The sequence below is a fragment of the Mesoplodon bidens genome (genome assembly GCF_964165515.1).
Source record: "Mesoplodon bidens genome assembly, chromosome: 4".
Classification (NCBI taxonomy): Eukaryota; Metazoa; Chordata; class Mammalia; order Artiodactyla; family Ziphiidae; genus Mesoplodon; species Mesoplodon bidens.
Window position 1 is genome coordinate 130,876,550 of NC_138160.1, and position 7,318 is coordinate 130,883,867.

Sequence of the window (7,318 nt, forward strand, 5' to 3'; positions counted from 1 at the left end):
AAGGTATCTTGTGTTCGGGTTCAGAGGAGAGAGACTCATGCAGCTTCACGATGTGAAGGGAGTCAGGTTCTTGCTGTCTCCGTGGGAAATTATTTTCATTTTTGAACAAATAAATAGTTGAAGCCAATAGGTTTCTCGTCTATGTTGGCAGAAAACCCAGCCACCTGTGTGGCGTAGCCTGAGGGCGTTGGGGACCAAAGCTTCAGAGAATGTTCAAGGGAGACCTGGAGAGAGAAAAACAGAGACAGGGACTTAGCACTGGAGCCAGCAGTTTCCAAAGGACACAGAGGCTGAGGTGGCTGAAAATGAAACAGGCAAGGAAGAGTTAAACAGTGTCTGAGAAGGAAGGACATGACAACAGAGGGGGGTATCCTGAGGATGGGTACTCAGGAAGTAAGAATTCATACACCCAGCCAGAAGATTATTCAGAAAACAAAGCGAGCTGATAAAGGTGGAAAGACTGACCTGAATGCATGATGAAACATGAATTGGAAATATTCTCACAAATCTATATGTTCCTATCAATGCATGGAAGTTGGAGAGAATATTGTTGTGTCTGTATTCCAAGAAGGACCACACTGTGGTCAGCAAAGGGGCACAAATGAATGACGGAGATTCACATTATTTGTGCTCACTCTCCTATCCCTATGCTCGGGAGGGAAAGGGAAAAAGAATAGACTTTTTCCCACTCTTTAGTTACAGGAGAGAGGAGAAGGGGTCTTACTCTTTCTCATCTGTGAGAGAGTGAAGTTAATGAATAAATACAGAGATGAATTTGCTTCTATCAGTTTCACTGTCTGCAAACCACCATCCCAAGAGGTGTATGCATGGTGGCTGTTCAGCAGAAGCTGTTTGCAGAAGTGGGCTTAGGAGAGCAGGTGGGTGGTTGCAATGCTGTGGAGGAAATTTTAGAAGCAGGGTTAGCAGATATTGGCCTGGCTGTCTTCAAAAAGTTTTTTTTCTTCCCTGTGCGAATCACATCATTATGGGGAAATACGCCTCTTCAGGAAAACTTTCCCAGAGTCCCCTCACGCTGGTTTGATGGAACAACTTAAAATACCTCTTCTCTCTAGCTCATGATGAGTGCTCAACAGCTGGCTTTACTTGGGTTGTAAGTCACTGAGGCAGTCAGTGCGTCTGGGGAGTGGGAATCTACAGTTTGGCAGAGTCAAGCAGAAGGCATCTAAATTTTTATTCTTGTTTACTGTACTGTTTGACTCCTAGGCTATGTACCTGTATCTTTAGATAAAAATACTATTTGGGGGGAGTGTGCTGTGCTAGTAAGAGCAAAATGATAAATCCTCTTAAGAACCTAGATGCAGGTGTGGGAAAGAGAACAGTGGAACAGTCCCTGAGCCCTGGAAAGATTTATTGAGCTGAATTCTCACTAAGTGACCAAGTCAAAGACATGTGAAGAGCTACTCTACATTTAAAACTACTAAGTTGGCGCGCTAAACGGGAGAAGCACTGGTTTGAGAAAAGCATGGGTCGCAAGTACACATTGGGACCCTGCCATTAATGGAGGGGAAAAGCGGGGAGACGCCAGCAGATTCCATCCTGTAAGCTGGTAGGAAGCCTGAAGGCTTTATGGGATTCCAGCGTGATAGGAGGCAAGGACATGCTTCAGGACCCCGGAGGAAGATGGCGGAAGAGTAAGACGCGGAGATCACCTTCCTCCCCACAGATACATCAGAAATTCATCTACACGTGGAACAACTCCTACAGAACACCTACTGAACGCTGACAGAAGACCTCAGACCCCCCAAAAGGCAAGAAGCTCCCCACATACCTGGGTAGGGCAAAAGAAAAAAAGAATAAACAGAGACAATAGGATAGGGACGGGACCTGCACCAGTGCGAGGGAGCCGTGAAGTGGGGAAGGTTTCTACACACTACAAGCCCCTTCGCGGGCGGAGACTGCAGGTGGCGGAGGGGGAAAGCTTCGGAGTAGCGGAGGAGAGCACAGCAACAGGGGTGCGGAGGGCAAAGCGGAGAGATTCTGGCACAGAGGACCGGTGCCCTCAGGCACACACCAGCCCGAGAGGCTTGTCTGCTCGGCCGCCGTGGCGGGCGGGGCTGGGAGCTGAGGCTCGGGTATCGGCTTTCAGTCGGAGCGCAGGGAGAGGACTGGGGCTGGCGGCAGGAAGAGAGCCTGAAGGGGTTAGTGCACCACGGCTAGCCCGGAGGGAGTCCGGGGAAAGGGTCTGGAGCTGCTGAAGAGGCAAGAGACTTTTTTCCCTTTTGTTTCCTGGTGCGCGAGGAGAGGGCATTAAGAGGGCTGCTTGCGGAAGCGCTGGAGACAGGCACGAGCCGCGGGTAAGGCACGGACCTCGGAGACGGGCGTGGGCCGCCGCCGCCGCCGCAGCCGCCGCCCGCCGCCGCGGCCCGCCGCCGCCGCCACCGCGGCCCGCCGCGGCCCGCCGCCGCTGCCGCCGCCGCCGCGGGGCCTGTGTGCGAGCGCGGGTCACTGTCCGCCCCGCCTTCCGGGGGGCCTGTGCACCCCGCCACTGCCGGGGTCCCCGAGACCCGGGGACGGCTTTCCCGGGAAAGCGCACGGAGCGCCACGGGCTGCTGCAACGTCACGCCGGCCTCTGCCGCCGCAGGCCCGCCCCACACTGCGCGCCCCTCCCTCCCCTCTGCCTGAGTGAGCCAGAGCCCCCGAATCAGCGGCTCCTTTAAACCCGTCCTGTCTGAGCGAAGAACGGACGCCCTCCGGCGACCTACGCGCAGAGGCGGGGCCAGGTCCAAGGCTGAGACCCGGGAGCTGTGAGAGCAGAGGCAGGGAAATCTCTCTGTGCAGCCTCGGAGGCAGCGGATTAAAGCTCCACGGTCCATTTGATGTGCCCTGCGTCTGTGGAGTGCATGAATGGACAGCGAATCATCCCAAATTGAGGAAGTGGACTTTGAGGACAAGATTTAAGACTTTCCCCCCTTTTCCTCTTTTTACAACGAATTATTCCAAATTAAGGAGGTGGACTTAGAGAGCAAGATTTCAGACTTCTCGCCCTTTTCCTCTTTTTACAACGAATTATCCCAAATTGAGGAGGTGGACTTGGAGAGCAAGATTTTTGATTTTTCCCCCTGCTCTCTTTTTGTGAATGTGTATGTGTAATCTTCTGTGTAAGATTCTCTCTGTATAGCTTTGCTTCCACCATATGTCTCAGGGTTCTATCGGTCCGGTTTTTTTTTTTTTTTTTTTTTCAATAATTACTTTCTAATTTTAATAACGCTACTATATTTCATACTTTATTCTATTTTACTTTACCTGCTCTTTCTTTTTTTCCTACTCTCCCTTCCTCCCTCCCTCCCTCCGCTCCTCCTTTCCTTCTTTCTTTTTCTTTCCTCCCTCCCACCCTTCTTCTTTCCACTTTCTTTTTCTTTCCTTCCTCCCTCCCTCCTGTCTTTCTTCCTTTCCTTCCTCCCTCCCTCCCTCCTTTCTTTCCTTCTTTCTTTCCATCCTTCCTCCCTCCCTCCCTCCTTTCTTTCTTCCTTCCTTCCTTCCTTTCTTCCCTTCTTCCTTTCTTTCCCTCTCTCTTTCTTTCTTCTACTAATTCTTTCTTTCTACTTTTTCTCCCTGTTACTCTGAGCCGGGTGGATGAAAGGCTCTTGGTGCTGCAGCCAGGAGCCAGTGCTGTGCCTCTGAAGTGGGAGAGCCAACTTCAGGACACGGGTCCACAAGAGACCTCCCAGCTCCACATAATATCAAGCAGCGAAAATCTCCCAGAGATCTCCATCCCAACACCAGCACCCAGCTTCAGTCAACGACCAGCAAGCTACAGTGCAGGTCACCCTATGCCAAGCAACTAGCAAGGCAGGAACACAACCCCACCCATTAGCAGAGAGGCTACCTAAAAACATAATAAGGCCATAGGCACCCCAAAACACACCACCAGACGTGGACCTGTCCACCAGAAAGACAAGATCGAGCCTCAACCACCAGAGCACAGGAATTAGTCCCCCCCACCAGGAAGCCTACACAACCTACTGAAACAACCTTAGCCACTGGGGTCAGACACCAAAAACAACGGGAACTACGAATCTGCAGCCGGCAAAAAGGAGACCCCAAACACAGTAACATAAGCAAAATGAGAAGGCAGAAAAACACACAGCAGGTGAAGGAGCAAGATAAACACCTACCAGACCTAACAAATGAAGAGGTAATAGGCAGTCTACCTGAAAAAGAATTCAGAATAATGATAGTAAAGCTGATCCAAGATTCTATTTCCATGATCCATAATCTTGGAAATAGAATAGACAACATGCAAGAAACAGTTAACAAGGACCTAGAAGAACTAAAGATGAATCAAGCATTGATTAAAAACACAATAAATGAAATGAAAAATACTCTAGATGGGATCAATAGCAGAATAACTGAGGCAGAAGAACGGATAAGTGAGGTGGAAGATAAAATAGTGGAAATAACTGATGCAGAGCAAAATAAAGAAAAAAGAATGAAAAGAACAGAGGAGAGACTCAGAGATCTCTGGGACAACATTAAACGCACCAACATTCGAATTATAGGGGTTCCAGAAGAAGAAGAGAAAAAGAAAGGGACTGAGAAAATATTTGAAGAGATTATAGTTGAAAACTTCCCTAATTTGGGAAAGGAAATAGTTAATCAAGTCCAGGAGGCACAGAGAGTCCCATACAGAATAAATCCAAGGAGAAATACACCAAGACACATATTAATCAAACTGTCAAAAATTAAACACAAAGAAATCATATTAAAAGCAGCAAGGCAAAAACAACAAATAACACACAAGGGAATCCCCATAAGGTTAACAGCTGATCTCTCAGCAGAAACCCTACAAGCCAGAAGGGAGTGGCAGGACATAATTAAAGTGATGAAGGAGAGAAACCTGCAACCTAGATTACTCTACCCAGCAAGGATCTCATTCAGATTTGATGGAGAAATTAAAACCTTTACAGACAAGCAAAAGCTGAGAGAGTTCAGCACCACCAAACCAGCTTTACAACAAATGCTAAAGGAACTTCTCTAGGCAAGAAACACAACAGAAGGAATATACCTACAATAACGAACCCAAAGCAATTAAGGAAATGGGAATAGGAACATACATATCAATAATTACCTTAAATGTAAATGGACTAAATGCTCCCACCAAAAGACACAGAGTGGCTGAATGGATACAAAAACAAGACCCATATATATGCTGTCTACAAGAGACCCACTTCAGACCTAGAGACACATACAGATTGAAAGTAAAGGGATGGAAAAAGATATTCCATGCAAATGGAAATCAAAAGAAAGCTGGAGTAGCAATTCTTATATCAGACAAAATAGACTTTAAAATAAAGACTATTAGAAGAGACAAGGAAGGACACTACATAACGATAAAGGGATCGATCCAAGAAGAAGATATAACAATTGTAAATATTTATGCACCCAACATAGGAGCACCTCAATACATAAGGCAAATACTAACAGCCATAAAAGGGGAAATCGACAGTAACACAATCATAGTAGGGGACTTTAACACCCCACTTTCACCAATGGACAGATCATCCAAAATGAAAATAAATAAGGAAACACAAGCTTTAAATGATACATTAAACGAGATGGACTTAGTTGATATTTATAGGACATTCCATCCAAAAACAACAGAATACACATTTTTCTCAAGTGCTCATGGAACATTCTCCAGGATAGATCATATCTTGGGTCACAAATCAAGCCTCGGTAATTTTAAGAAAATTGAAATTGTATCAAGTATCTTCTCCGACCACAATGCTATGAGACTAGACATCAATTACAGGAAAAGATGTGTAAAAAATACAAACACATGGAGGCTAAACAATACACTACTCAATAACGAAGTGATCACTGAAGAAATCAAAGAGGAAATTAAAAAATACCTAGAAACAAATGACAATGGAGACACGACGACCCAAAACCTATGGGACGCAGCAAAAGCAGTTCTAAGGGGGAAGTTTATAGCAATACAATCCCACCTTAAGAAACAGGAAGCATTTCGAGTAAACAACCTGACCCTGCACCTAAAGCAATTAGAGAAAGAAGAACAAAAATACCCCAAAGCTAGCAGAAGGAAAGAAATCATAAAGATCAGATCAGAAATAAATGAAAAAGAAATGAAGGAAACGATAGCAAAGATCAACCAAACTAAAAGCTGGTTCTTTGAGAAGATAAACAAAATTGACAAACCATTAGCCAGACTCATCAAGAAAAAAAGGGAGAAGACTCAAATCAATAGAATTAGAAATGAAAAAGGAGAAGTAACAACTGACACTGCAGAAATACAAAAGATTATGAGAGATTACTATAAGCAACTCTATTCCAATAAAATGGACAACCTGGAAGAAATGGACACATTCTTAGAAATGCACAACCTGCCAAGACTGACTCAGGAAGAAATAGAAAATATGAATAGACCAATCACAAGCACTGAAATTGAAACTGTGATTAAAAATCTTCCATCAAACAAAAGCCCAGGACCAGATGGCTTCACAGGTGAATTCTATCAAACATTTAGAGAAGAGCTAACACCTATCCTTCTCAAACTCTTCCAAAATATAGCAGAGGGAGGAACACTCCCAAACTCATTCTACGAGGCCGACATCACCTTGATACCAAAACCAGGCAAGGATGTCACAAAGAAAGAAAACTACAGGCCAATATCACTGATGAACATAGATGCAAAAATCCTCAACAAAATACTAGCAAACAGAATCCAAGAGCACATTAAAAGGATCATACACCATGATCAAGTGGGGTTTATCCCAGGAATGCAAGGATTCTTCAATATACGCAAATCAATCAATGTAATACACCATATTAACAAGTTGAAGGAGAAAAACCATATGATCATCTCAATAGATGCAGAGAAAGCTTTCGACAAAATTCAACACCCATTTATGATAAAAACCCTGCAGAAAGTAGGTATAGAGGGATCTTTCCTCAACATCATAAAGGCCATATATGACAAACCCACAGCCAACATTGTCCTCAATGGTGAAAAACTGAAACCATTTCCACTAAGATCAGGAACAAGACAAGGCTGCCCACTCTCACCACTCTTATTCAACATAGTTTTGGAAGTTTTAGCCACAGCAATCAGAGAAGAAAAGGAAATAAAAGGAATCCAAATTGGAAAAGAAGAAGTAAAGCTGTCACTGTTTGCAGATGACATGATACTATACATAGAGAATCCTAAAGATGCTACCGAAAAACTACTAGAGCTAATCAATGAATTTGGTAAAGTAGCAGGATATAAAATTAATGTACAGAAATCTCTGGCATTCCTGTACACTAATGATGAAAAATCTGAAAATGAAATCAAGAA